This window comes from Harmonia axyridis, chromosome 3 (genome assembly GCF_914767665.1).
Source record: "Harmonia axyridis chromosome 3, icHarAxyr1.1, whole genome shotgun sequence".
Lineage (NCBI taxonomy): Eukaryota > Metazoa > Arthropoda > Insecta > Coleoptera > Coccinellidae > Harmonia > Harmonia axyridis.
Genome location: NC_059503.1, coordinates 15,249,127 through 15,264,373, shown reverse-complemented (window position 1 = coordinate 15,264,373; position 15,247 = coordinate 15,249,127). Strand labels below are relative to the sequence as shown.

The 15,247-nt window shown below is 35.2% G+C and overlaps 1 protein-coding gene across 4 annotated transcripts in view; it reads right to left on the bottom strand.

Annotated features, from left to right (window-relative positions):
* Positions 1-15,247, bottom strand: part of LOC123676208 (protein hu-li tai shao) — a 53,375-nt gene that overhangs the window by 19,719 nt on the left and 18,409 nt on the right. Inside the window, exon 1 of one of the 4 annotated variants that reach the window (XM_045611966.1) lies at positions 7,072-7,219. The exons of the other annotated variants lie outside the window; for them this stretch is intronic. The gene's annotated coding sequence lies outside the window, so the exon portion shown is untranslated. Of the gene's footprint in view, positions 1-7,071; positions 7,220-15,247 lie in introns of those variants that run through there. 4 annotated transcript variants of the gene reach the window in all.

Genomic DNA, 15,247 nt, shown 5'->3' with positions numbered 1-15,247 from the left:
TCCTTGCTCTACTATCAATGTTTTACCAAAAAAAAAAATTAATATTTAATGTTACTATAAGCATCCATGGAATTGAAATTAAAACTATGAAAACAACTGTCCAAATTCCCGCAATCATAGTTTTAATTTTAATTAAAATTCAAACTGCTCCTTCTGGGTGTTGCAGTTAATAATAATGAAAATTGAAAAAACAATCAAAAGTCGTACAGTACTGCTCACTACTTATATACTTCATGAAGAGAAAGAAGATGAACTAAAAGTACACGACTTCATACGCAGAAGCGCCAGAGGGGAAATGAATGGAGTACCTAATGTTGATACGCGAAAAGCCACTTGGTAGTAATCCCTCTTAAAATTTACTCGTTTTTTTTTTCAATATCGAAATGAAACCTCTCTGTTGCGTCAAGTGAATTTCACGCAAACTTTACGGGCAGTTGAATATTCAAAAAGACGCATTTAGGTCGAAAAACCAACCCCAGCAGGTACAGCGAGGGCTAAAAATAGAACAAGAGCATCCTTGGCGCCACATTGGCGCTACATATGGTCATCCTGAAGTCACATCTAAGGGCAAGGAACGAAGACGTGGACCAATCAGGGACCTGGATTGCGCTTTGGTATGCAAAATCCAAAGCGACGCTCAACATCCCTAGGAAATTGGGGTACCATATTCAGTACGCTCGTAGCTGTTACCTTGTAAACACATAACTTGTACAGCCAAATTCAATATATTAGTTAAGAAATCCGGTGTTTCATTATCCCAATGTAATAGAATCAAGTCGACTCGATTTTCAACGAAAAACACTCTCATTGGAAAACCCTCTACCTCAATCAGCCACGAATTCGTGACTAAATGCAAATGACGATCCATTCATTCAAAAATGATCTGAACCTCAAAGTCCATTAATAAAAATGTAACGATGGGACGCCGAGCCTATTAGCGCAAGTGATCTAGCACAACCGTCGGACGACAACCGGACATCTATATACCGACCGTAGAAACACCTATTACAATAACGAATAACGTGTTGAATGCATCACGACCTCGAATTATATTTTGTTAAAACCATTACATCATCGGTATAACATTCGGAAAGATAGCGAGATGAGACTTCGTATATGCCGATTGAGGTTAAAAGTTAAAACCGTCAGTGACTATATTCATTCTGAATGGCGGAGAGATATCAGCGCACATGGCACTGGCGATGTTTTCGATTAGTATATTTCGATATAAATAAATAACCGTAGCGATAAAATTGAAGTTTTCTTGTTTGGCGATATGGAATGAATAACACGCTGCAAATTCAGGACAAAGGTTTGTTATTCACTTCAGTCGAGTCATTATTGATACTCTGCTCAAGAAATATTCGCCTTGCGGTGGAGTTTCCTCTAAATGAATATACCTACAAATGATATGAGATAGTTAAAGAGGTTTTCCAATAGGAAGTATACAGTTTAAAATGGTTACAATGGCAACACTGTTATTTTTTTTACATTTCTTATGTCTTTTGGGTTCAGTAGGTTATGTCATTTAGTCACTTACCAGGAGGAGCTCGAGATGAAATGGTTGAAATAGCGGATACGATATTCATTTGGGAGAAAGGAACATACAAAAGAAAACGTCATGTGATAGCAAAATTCATTCACAGAAGATTATTAGATTTCGATGAAAAAGAATATTTCCAGATCACCAGTTGAGTTTGATAAAATGTGGCATCAAGGTCCAATATGTCAAATTAAAGTTGATGAAATTTCCAACCAAACTTTCGAGGTAAATAAAATCATACCTGGAAATAGAAAATTTATATAGTACCAGGTCGACGATTAGAGAAATGGAAGCTGGAGTTCCCCAAGGATCGATAATAGGACAGCTGTTGTTCAACTTATACAAGGCGGACATAATGAATAGATGCAAGATAGGCCTATTTGCAGATGACACCGCAATTTACTATCACAGTAGAATGCGGAAATCAATTACTAGGTAGTAACAGATAGACCTAGATAAATTGGTGGAATACTTCAAGAAATGGAGATTAGAAGTGAATACGACGAAAACAGTTGCAATCTACTTCGGAGATACAACAGTTAAGAAAGAGAAAGCAGGAAACGTCGACAAATAGCCGATGGAATAGAAAAAAAAAGAAAAATATTCGGGAGTAATTCTAGATGAAAGAATGAACTTTAACAAACAGATAGAAGAAAACAGAGAAAAGGACAATGCAATTTCACAGGGGACACTACCCGCTACTAAACTCAAAAAATAAACTTTCCTTAGAAAACAAGCTGAAGAAAATAAATATAGTGCTATCACCAATCATTACATATGCAGGAGTAACCTGGTATAATACGAAAGACAATAAGAAAGATCAGTAGAGAAAGTACACAGAATACAGTAATTAGAACAGCAAATGGACCCCATGGTATATTAGCAACCAACAAATCAGAGAATAATTGAAAATCCGAACTATTAAGGGAATAGCAAAAAAGTTAAGAAGACAATAGAGACGCTAAACGCACACGAGAATAGAGAATTAAGAAAGATAATACAAATTCCAGCAAGAGAGACATACAAGAGGAAATATCGTTTTCAAAGATTCAAATAGAGGCAAATGTCATGCAGAAGGGAGAAAATTCTGCCAAATGAACAACAGTAGAAAATTGGAGAAATTATAAAGGAGAACTGTGGACTTACTATCTCTTCAGTTTGGCATTTTTCTCTAATCTGATAGATCCTCTGGTCAAATGTGTGTACAATACGAAAAATAGTGAGTCGATCAAATGAATAATATCGTCTACGACTTCTTCTTGAATTTCTCTCAGTAACATATATGAACACCGATATGATGAACGGAATATCTTTCAAATATAAGTAGGTAATGCACTCAATAGTTTCGGATCAAAGATATTTTCTATTCGGCAATATACCACCCAAAGTAAGGATATCTGTTTCCTGCATTCAATAAGTTGATTCTTCGCACGGTAGAGAAAATAATGATTTTTTTCTACAAATTGCATCATTGGTTTATCCAGATTATTCGGAATATTTTATTACCGTTCGCTTTTTAGGGGCCATGAATGCCTGAAGATCAACATATAAAATTCTCCCCCTTTCTGATACGTGCCACCCTTATCCGGTGTTGTGCTTGCTTGACGTTTATTTTCGTTTCTTGGGGTCCCTAGGGTGAACTCCTACGTTTCCTTAAATATGAATCGTTTCCACGTTTTCAAACACAAGAGTTGGATCATAGGTTACACTAACACGGACATTGACTGCTATACTTTTAATATGATATGAATTTTTATAGTGATGACGAATAAATAAGGACACTCAAAAGTTCGAAATTTATAATTATAAATGAGGAAAACAATACTACACTGAAGAATGAAACACAACAAATTGAATTGATTATCGGAAGGAAGTGGACATACAGAATGACTGATGAACAAGAATCTAGAGTTCAGAAAGGTCTGAACAGAATTTCGCCATTGGAAGTTTCGAAATCGGAATTAACAATTTTTTTTTATTTAAAAAATAATCCCAAATTCTTCTTCCTTCTATTAGACCCAAAAGCAATAATAGATTGTAATGAAGCTTGAAACTGGATTTTTCAAACTGTCTGAAGATAGCGAACAAGGAAGATCTAGAACTTTTACTTTCGTTATCTTCGGTTTGAACGATATAATAGTTGAATGTAAAAAAAAACCGTCCACAAATGAAATTTACCTTTATTTCTTTGTCGAAACTGAATGTAATTAGATTTATCAAAAAACTGGAGTTGATACCCGAAATATAATAGAATTCCTGGAATCATCACATCAAGAATATCTCGAATGTATTATTTATTTTCCACATAAACAACTGGAAACGATAGTGTATTCCTTTTCCTTCAAAGAAAATAACGTTATGAACTTTTAAAGAACAAAGAATATACGAATAATAATGAAATCTAAGCGATGAAAACCTCGACACGTACGTCGAAGTCTTAGAGCACGTTCACATGACAAGCGGTCTACGCGCGGTTGAATGAGCGGTGGATAATTGGATACCGTTCACATGGAACGCGGTTGCCAAGCGGTGACCGCGCGTTGCCGTAACGGCCCGTATTCAGTTTGAATTCTACATTTTGGTTTGAATCTGGATTCAGTATCAGATTTAGGTGAGAATTAAACGTTTTTAAGTTTTGATAGGTAATTATAGATCGAATAGTTTCTATTATTCATCAATTAAAACTGATCCTACTCAAATCATCTTCGTTTTGCGGATGACATCGTCCTAATAAGTAGCAACATGCAGGAATTGAGCGAGATGTTAAAACAACTTATTGATGCTCTGAGAAAAGTCGTTTTGAAAATTAATGTTTCGAAGACCAAACTTATCAACAACACCACAGAACACATAAACATTGACGGCACACAACTTGAAAATGTAGAAGAATATATATATTTAAGACACTCAATAAGAATCGGCAAAGAAAATCAAACAGCAGAGATAAAAAGAAGAATCGGGCTAACTTGGATGGCTTTTGGAAAGATGAAATATATATTCAGGAATAACGACATCCCAATAAACCTTAAAAGGAAAGTTTTCGATGCCTGCATAGTATAGTAGATTTCTGCTGTTAAGTGGTAGGTGAATGTTATTTTGATACTATTTCTCTTCATTTGTATTCGTTCTACGTGTATCTCATGATTTCTAAATAAAGAGCTATTATCATTTTTATGTGGTCACATAATAATTTTTTTTTCTTCATTAGCATCTCCTTCACAGGATATGATGACGAGTTCTTCCCAAGCCCGTCTCCTTGAGTTTTTATCTGAATATACACTACTTGTCATGTCGCATATTACAGGAAAATTCTCAATTTCATCTATAAATAATTTAGGAGCGTCCGGTTCCATTTTGTAATATTTCTGACCGAACGGATCGAAGGAAAATACGTAAATACGTCTCTGGCATCTATCAGCTCGTGCCCGCGCGGTCATCTGAACGGTTACATTAGAAACCTATGATCTCAAACCGCGCGCCAACGCGCGGTTACTACGGGCAAGCTCTAGAACCGCGCTCTACGCGCGGTCCATAAAAACGCGCGGAGGCATGTGTACGCTTCGAAGAAAATTCATGTACTTGTAAACGCGCGGTTTCAAACCGCGCGTAAACCGCTCGTCATGTGAACGGGCTCTTAGAGTAATAAACATACATTGAGGGAGCATTTTCAGTAAGCAAATTTTGTCCCCAACATGAACTATCAAATTTGACATGAAGCGCACGGAAATGAAAACATATCAGTGATACGATATTTCACTCAATTCGCGAGTTTCTACACAAAAAACACTTCTCATGTCCCAAAGTGAATCAACGTTTCATATTAACTCAAAATGTATTGAAATAAATACCTAAATATATCAGAAATTCAGAAAACAACCTTCAAGCGCGCCAAACGACGTGAAACAACCGATGAGAAGCAAAAGTTGCCAAACCTTGGATTTCAGCAGGTAGATACAGAAAATAATAAATATTCTGCTTATTATAAATTCGACAATTAGGAAAAATATCGGATTCCAAATATTCAAATTTGCATATTCAATCGGGAATCACTCAAATATATATATTTCATCCAATATAATATACATTCAAAACGATAAAGTAAAATTGTGGATTTGAAAATATAACACAATCCGACAAAGTAATCTAACCATGTTGGGCACATGTAAAAAAATTGCGTATACTTCATCACTTCATCTATCTATGTTTATTACTCTAAAGACGTCAATCTGTCGATTGACCCTTCGAATGTTAGATCAGCGTTCGTTGTTTCAATGTCAGACAATAAGGGTTGACATGCGATGTCAATGAACCTCAAACTCCCCTATTCAGCTGGTCGTAAAAAGTGGATAGACGAAACTTGGGGACTCATTTTATGGGATTTTATGCATTGGATATAGGCGGAATAATGAAAATCGTGAACGACGTAACGGCGTCATGTTCTTCCAAGAAAAACAATGTGTTGTTCAAGGAAAAGTCGATATTACATTTCATTCCTCTAGCTGCGAATTCACTGCGAAAAAAAATTATTCCGCTAACTTCGAAAAACATCTACTAGAAAAGAGTCATGACCAGAAAAAATTATCAGAACGATACTTTTTTTTTTAATCGTAGAAGTGTCATCTGTGAAATCACAGAAATTAAAGTGGAAAAGTTAATATTAGCACAGTATAAGAATTCCTTATACTATGATATTAGGTACTTGAACTATGGAACTTCATCAACGAAAATTAGTGTTATTGGTAATAATTAATAATTATAGTTATTTAGGTTGCACCGCAAATATTCCATATTGAGAATTGAAGAGAATTAAACTCCTTATTTCCTCATTTCTATCAATATCGATGAAATTTCGTTCAGATTCATTGACGGAAGTATTCAAACTCAAGATTTATTTGCATTTAAAATACCTTCGTTTTTGTTGGTACAACTTTTATTCTGCTTTTTCAAAAAATATCGTAGCTTCATATATTATCTATTTAAAACGAATCAAAGTCGTTCCGGATGGTCCGGAATTTGTTTTTTGCCTTCGCAGCTATAAACGTAATAAATGTAGAAATGTATTTTTCTAAAATAATCATCTACTCTGGAATGCTTCTGTTTCAAAGTATTCCCTCAATTCTATCAATCTAATTTCGAAAAAAATAACATGTTTTATTCGGAAGATGCACTTCTTGTAGCTCGATTGCAATGGCCACCAAAAAGAGTCATATTTTTATTTCTAATAATTCAACACTTTTGCTGACTTCGTGGAAATATTTTGTTTAGAATCGTAGCGTCTATTATCTCACTCTAGATAAATGTGGAAGTATCATGCCATAATTCCGTTAGAAAATTCGAAACCAAAAATACCGCAAAAGATAAAGTTTCGCGAAAGCTCGAACAGGATTGAAAGCAGATAAGTTTCTTGCAGATAATTTCTGATTTATTCTTCCAAACGTAATACGTACATAAAATAAACTAAGAATTAGTTGCATGGGAACATTAGAATTATTTTATCAGTCTCGAATCAAGTAGACAATTATGCAAACCTGATCTGTTGAATACAATACTGTCACATTTATAAATAGCTGTAGGTATAACGTATCAACAAAAATAAATTACTAGTTCAGCTCCCACATTCAATGATTGTTCAAATTCAGATTTTTTTTTCAATAAATGAAACATGTTAATTTCACTGATTTCCGAAAATAACTGATCAAGGTAAACAAATACGTATGCGAAGTAACCGCTTTTTTAGTTTTACAGATGTTCATTATCTATAAGGAATAAAACTTTCATTTATGGCATTACTTCTGAGTTTTCTCACTAATGAATGAATGAATTTTCGATATGTTACATCCCATTTATCTCGGAAACAGATTGCACGATTTTTATATATTTTGGTGTGTTAGAATCTTGTCATGAGACCGATATTATGGTGATACCATAGTATAAGGAGAGAATTCCTTATACTAATATATAAGTATCACCATAGTGTAAGGAATCCTTTCCTTATACTATAATGATACTTATATTGTTATCACCTCTTTCATTTTTTCAGAATAATAACGAACTTCGTTATTTCAAATGAATCATGTATATTTTTGCCGTTTGAAATCCCTAAAAATACTAAATATTTTCTATGTATTGTTCCCTATACCTAAAGGCCATAATTTCAGAGTTATATCTACATTTATATTATTTTTACTTTTCTTTCGAAAAATAATCCAAAATTAAAAATTGCCGGGCTACATCTATGACTCCAACTTTAAATTCTTTTGATCTGATCAAAATTTCTTCAATTTGCAAGAAAAAGGAACAGATGATGCTCAATTAATGAAGAAAAATCAATAGTAAAACTAGTAAAATTTCCAGCTAAGCTCTGATCATTCTTTCACTACATTATTTTGTGATATCCCGTACCCAGAAAGTTTTCTTTCGATTCATAAGAGAAGTTTGTGTCTAGATGTATCCAACAAAAAAAAATTACATGATATCTCAGCTGTAATGGTTTGACCCGTTTCCAAGAACTCATCATGGACAATTCAGTCAGGCTGATATACACCAAACACACGAACATTAAAATTCTTGGGTGCAATGACTTCTTAGGAGTTTATTTTATTGAATCATTTCGCCATAACTAAGGAGAAGATCTCTCACATTTCGAAGACATCATACACTGTTTGTCGACAATGTTCATATATGCAAAAATTCATCAATGAATGACTACTAACGCACCGGTGAACTGTCGTACAGAACTGTCGATCAAAACTGTCGATTTGAATACTGTCAGTTGTCCTTGGACGCTGCGGCGATCGTCAGGTCGAGATCTTCATTCAGATTATCGTCAGGTCAAATCGACAGTTTTGGAACGTCAGTAGTGAGTAGCACAAACCTGATTAGTTTGATCACCTGATGATATTTTCATCAGATATTCAAATACCCAAAGCAATTAAATGGTTTTTAAGTGCTATTTTATCTTCTTGTCACACGCTTTTCAGTGGGAAATGGGAAATTGTTAATGAATATAGACTCTAAAGCCCATTATTCAATAAATTAAAATTTTTGAGTAATTAACACCAAAACGTAATCAATATTCATCTACCCAAAAAAACTAAATAACGATGAAAAACAAAAGTGAAAACAGCGCATAAATTTCTGATTTCTACTAAACGGTTCAATCAAATCATAAGCCCTGTCCCATTTATGACTCACACTTAGACAAAGTCAATAATACACTTCACAGACGAAAAAACACCGTCTTGTAGCACTTTCTATCGTGAGATGTTTTATAATTCGCCATACTTGCACGCCAACCGTTATTTAATATCCAAGAGAGTGAAATTTCTATCTGAATACTGCTTGCTCTTGATTGAAATTTCCAAACGGTAAAGTGTGCGCGGTTTCTTGATATTGTTCACTCAATTCAGTCCACAAAACGATCATTCAATAGACTTAACCAAAATTCAAATTTTACTTGGAATGTTTTTTATTCAACGAATTTTCTTTGTTATCATATTCTCCTTATGATGAAGAAAAAAATTACGAATTCAACAATATACCACACTTCAAAAATATCGAGTCTAATTACGCAAATTTGAACTTCGTTTTTATTTTTTGTTTGAGTAGTAGGCTGGTGTCAGAATCCAATATGGCGTCCATAATAAAAATGACCATCGCGTCTCTAAAACAATGGAAAACAGAAAAAAACTGAATACACCATTAGAATCTCTATATTGGATAATGGCTACAAACCAAATTTCGTGAAGTTATCTCCAAAAACAAATGAGTTATAGAGAAAGAAAGAAAATCGCGATTTTTAGTTTTTTCGAAATATCTCGGGAACCATTGGAGATGTTTTGTATCTGTTCACACCAACACACTCATTACTTAAAAACGCAACTTTTTTTTTATAATTTAAGCCACCCTGTGCCCAATTGTAAACAATAGAAGAAATTAAGGAATAACCTAAACGTTACTAAATGTTCTTTATTCGAATTAATAAACCAAAATTCGAAACCAAACTTAATCAGGTATTGGATTAGTTGTAACAAAATAGGTATTTGTAATATGATCCTGGTAACAAATATCCCTACAACGTAATTTGAACAGATTAGATGTTAAATCGACTTTGTCGCATTCTACATGCGAATAAACAATATATTGTTACAACAACAAATTTACTACAATATGTATACCTTCATTGGAATAATTACTTCAATCATCTGTATATCGTCAAATGAACGATTGAACACCAAACAAACAAATTACATCTTGATCATTCATGAAGAATTATTGAACGAGTTGCCACTTTAACTTTGATGAATCTATCATAAGATCAAACTGAACTTGGTTACATTTTTTTACTTATTGACGCATTCAGTCTAGAAATGACATCGAGCAAGTCCAAGGTTTTCTAGAGCAAAATATCATCTTTTTAAACCATTAGGATAATAGGAAATAAGCTGAATGTGAATAAATCTACGAAAAAAATTAGAAAAGCTTCGGTCGAAAGCAAAAGTACTTTCACTAGTGTGATTGCCATTTCTTGGACAGGTGACTCCCTTATATCGCATGTGAATAACACCCCTATACATCCAATAAAAAACGACATGTAGGCTAAGCTTCTCACTTTGATGATGGAAGTAACAATGAAATATAGAAAAAAAGGAATGTAATTCCCACATGAGACATTGTATTCTCTGAATGATGAAAAATAAACCCAACCTTCGATAAATTTGGCAACAATTTAAACTGAGGAAATACCGAGGGAAATACTGGTTCAGTATTTTCAAAATATCAAACATGAAATAATTAAATAGATGATTCTCAAAGGTGCAAAACCGAAGATTAGTATATTAACGAAAAATAAAACAAGGTATTAATAAATTACATTATTTTTCAACGCTATGTTCTGATCCTGATAGTTAGGATTGTTAGTGCATTTGAATGTGAACAAAAAAATTATAGATGACGCCACGCGTTTAAAGAATTCATTGAAAAAGAAATAAAATGCTTTGTGTGAAATTCCACCTTTATCTTTCAGAGGCCTCCAGTATTTAATTCTAATATTGAATAATAACAGGATTTTCCATCCATATTATGCGGTAACCAAATCAAAATCTGATCAACTAATAAGACGTTTACGTGCCTCCTCTAATCCCAATCGTGATAAAATTATGTAGGTATCAGGTATATATTTTTTTTAAATAGCGGTAATTTCCTAATTTCTAACAGGAAATGTTTTTAAACTATTAGGTTAGACTCATTTATGAAGAATTCGTGTTCGACTTGAACTATATCCGCCCGTCTAGCCGTTATCGCCTAAACTTCCGAAACACAAGGCCTAGATTCTCAAAATTTCCGGAGAAGGTTTGAAGTTCAAGTACTTGAGTAAGTTGACTGAGGAAATCCACCGAACGTTATTCATTAATTTTTTTGCATGACCTAGGTAACATAAGCCAATTACTCTTTCAAAATCGGGAGAAATGTGAGTCTTTTACTATGTTGGTTGAAAACATGACAATTCAATTCTGAGGTATTCAGCTATTTTGTTTGGAAATCATCCAACAGTGCTTTCACCTATTGGCTGCATAAAATAATTGTTATTTCCATAACTCAAAAAAAAAGTCTTTGTTCTGTATCTCTTTCAGCAGAACTTTTTATAAATGGCGACGAAATTAATAGAACAGTTTTCTTTGAAGATTATCGTAAACACTCCATTCACATAATTTTTTATGGAAGCCTTAAAATGGTTCGACTTCTCGGATATATGTACTGACACATTCTTGCTATGAATTTCATACTAATCAGCCTAGGAAATGCGAACAGTAATTCGAAAATGGCCGAACTCGAATAAGTAGTTAGCTCTAAAATATTGGAACGAGGATTCAAGCAAAATTCCATGAGAATCGTTTAGTTAATTATATTTTCATCAAGATCTGATTTCGGCAAGAAAGATATTGTTCAGTAGAATTTTCATACACAATTCACTGTCAACATATCGATTCCTCACGTTCTTGAGAAATGGATGCAAAAAGTCAAAAAGTCAACAAGTATATATTCAGAGTTGGTCGAGGTTAGTATGTGGATGGAAGACCGCTCTGTTTTGGGCACATGAGACATTCCCGAATCCTCGACGGGGAGCTTTCATCGATTTTTGTCATCATCCACAATTTAGAGCAACCAACTCCGTATCTCCGAGACGAACGAGGTCACGTGTTTTCGACCATCGATCCGAAGAGTCATCGACACCACGAAATTTCGAAGCCCCGCACCCACGTATAATTACGTGGGTGCAGGGCTTCGAAATTTCGGGCCGTTCCAATGAAACGGCCGCTCATAAAAACGAAACAGGGTGCGAATACAGGGAGTTTCAGGATTGCGACTCAATATTTTAGAACAGCTATAAATTTTAGGTCATTTTTAATAGCTTATCTAACTGATAATTATAAAAATTGTGAATAGGTGAGGTCCCAAAACGGATCCTTGAGGAATACCAATATTCATCGAGATTCAGGTCAATTTCCGAAGCCAGGAAATTAATCAATTTGTCGTTCAGGCATATTTAAGGGATGTTTCATAAAATTATTATTGGTCGATCACGTTGATTGCAGTTTGAAATCTAGGGGGCGTCTAAATGTTAAATGGAATTGGAAGCAGACATGATTTGATCCCGACGACTATATACAATTTGTAAAAACAGCCATAGGAAACACACTGTCTTCAATTTATTAATTTTGAACCGAGAGAGATCTCAAACTCACTGATGGAGAATTCGAAGTCGAATTCAATTCTCACCATCCATCCGACCGCCGTGAACACGAAAACTCTCGAGTAAAATGTGCTAAGCACTTTTTCAAGGAAGGTTCAAGGTCCGAATATCCCGATCAAGTTCGTTAATGGAGAATATGAGTATGCCCATTTAATTTTTGAGGTATGTTGAGTATCCGATACTACGATTAGGTTCGAAAGGCCAAAATCCAACTAAGGGTTCCTTCAAGGTTGAGATATCTTATTCCAAAGATTTCATTGACGGCGCCAGAATTCTCATCGATAACGTTCATTTCTTATTTCTCTTATCGAAAAAAAATAATGCATGAAAGTAAGTGAGATCTTCAAAACGATCTATGGCAACACCCCTCATCACTATTCCAAATCAGGATATTAAACTTCCCCTTCAGAGGTAGAAAAAACTTATTTTCCTCCAGTCAGAAATCGACTAGCTTTTTTTCAGATTTTCATATTAATGCTGAAAAATCGAGGTGTAAAGTTCTCGTTGACAGTTGAGAGGGATTACCACCACGTGGCTTTCCGCGTATCAGTCAAACATTAGGTATTCATTCATTTCCCTCTGGCGCTCCTGCGATGACCAAACTTTGTACCGGAATTTGTTTCTTTTTACAAGCATCTAAGTAGAGGGCAGCACTGTACGACGGTCGATTATTTTTTCACAAAATTATAGTTTTACCTCTTTTTAACAAATTTTTTTTTGTTTTTTTTTTCACGAATATTTCAAAATTATATCAGTGCTTTGTACTTTGCGAAAAACGAAAAGTTACCAACATTTTGTTCATTCGCAAATTAAATTGTTATTCTACAATGTAGATTATTGTTCGAACAGATTATGTGAAAATCCCATAAAAATCGCTAGTTGTAAGAGGAAAAATCCATAATTTCGTTTTGAGCTGAGCAGTCACGTGGTGGTATTTCCTATCTCTCAACTTTCTCAATTCTCCAACACAACATGAATGAACCGAGCGCTCAAAAGCTCCAGATACCAAGTCAGTGCTTTTCCCGAATTTTTTCGAACGACCAATCATTCCTAATCTCAAATTAGAAATTTTTACATGTCCCCAACATGGTTAGATTACGTTGTCAGATTGCGATATATTTTCAAATCCACAATTTTACTATATCGTTATGAATGTATATCATATTGAATGAAATATATTTATTTGAGTGATTCCCGATTAAATATGCAAATTTGAATATTTGGAATCCGATATCTTTCCTAATTGTCGAATTTATAATAAGCAGAATATTTATTTTTTTCTGTATCGACCTGCTGAAATCCAAGGTTTGGCAACTTTTGCTCTCCTAGCGTCATCGGTTGTTTCACGTCGTTTGGCGCGCTTAAAGTTTGTTTTCTGAATTTCTGATATATTCATCTCAATATATTTTGAGTTCATATGAAACATTGATTCACTATGGGACAAAGGAAGTGCGTTCTTTGTGGAGAAACTCACGAATTGAGTGAAATATCGTATCACTGATATGTTTTCATTTCCGCGCGCTTCATGTCAAATTTGATAGTTCATGTTGAGAACAAAATTTGCTTACTGAAAACGACATATGCTCCCCTCTATCTATGCTTATTAATCCTTTTCTAGAATTTATCCTCGAAATAATCCGGCAAAATGAACCCTTAAAAACCAGCCCATCATTCCAAAACACCTGATACCCGTCCAAAAACGCGTCAGGGTTTAGCGGGATCGACAAATGGAGCGTGGGCGTCTGGACGGGCGGGCGCGATCGATATAGGGGCGCCAAAGCGTCGTCCGGGCAACCGTAACGGGGTTAACAAGAACTGTTGCTGGTAGCGAATTCGCGAATATTGTCTCGCTCGTAGAACGGCGCCTGTTCTTTCCGGAAGCTAATTATAGACAGGAGACGGCGGAAGCGGTTGCACCGCGGCCGCATTACGTGGGCGCCTATGCGTTTGTCGCGTTATGGACGGATCGGACCGGACCGAGGATTGCAGTGTTTTTTTTTTTGCACCGACGCCCACAACTCAGCCATCGGGCGCATTTTAACGCTATTCTACCAGATGTTGTATCAGTATTTAGTTAACAAGGTTGAAAAATTTGGGAATTTCTTGCCGTGGTCCAGTTGAGTTTTCACCGATCTAGAATACCGTGGTTTTTTTTTTTGTACCGACTCCAACAACTTCGCGATCAGACTCATTAATACCCTCACGTTATTATACAGGTGATGTAGAAGCGTTCTTGCCGTAGTCTAGTTGGATTCGAAGCGATCTGTGATACCGTGTTTTTTTTTTGCACTGACGTCTTCACCTTATCCGCGCGATTCTACCAAATTATGTTGTACCAGTATTAGATTAACAAGTTTGAAAAAATTTAGAATTTCTTGTCGTGGTCCAGTTAATTTTCCACCGATCTGGAATAACGTTGTTTCTTTGCTCTGACGCTAACAACTTCTGGAATAGCTTTTCTGCACTGACGCCTACAGCTTTGCCATTGAGCCAAGACGCGGTTCTACCAGATGAAACAGCAGTAGATTAACAATTCTGAATTTCTTGCCGTCTTGATTTTTCATCGATTTGGAATAGTGTTGTTTTTTTTTTTGCTCTGACGCTCACAAGTTCGTGAACGTGACGTATTAACGTCCCGGCCTTTTTTAGATGGGCGTTGTAGCAACGTTAGAGCAACATTGTTAGAAATTCTGAAAGATCTTGACATAGTCTAATTGGGTTTTCACCGATCTGAAATACCGTGTTTTTTTTTGTTCTGACGCTTACAACTTCGCGATGAGACTCTTTTTTATAAAGACGTTGTAACAGCGTTAGATCAACAGAGTTAGAAAATTCTGAAATTTCTTGCCGTTGTCTAGTTGGGTTTTCACCGATCTGGAATACCGTGGTGTTTTTTTTTGTTCTGACGCTCAAAATTTCGCGATCAAACGCAATAACCCCCTGACGTTACA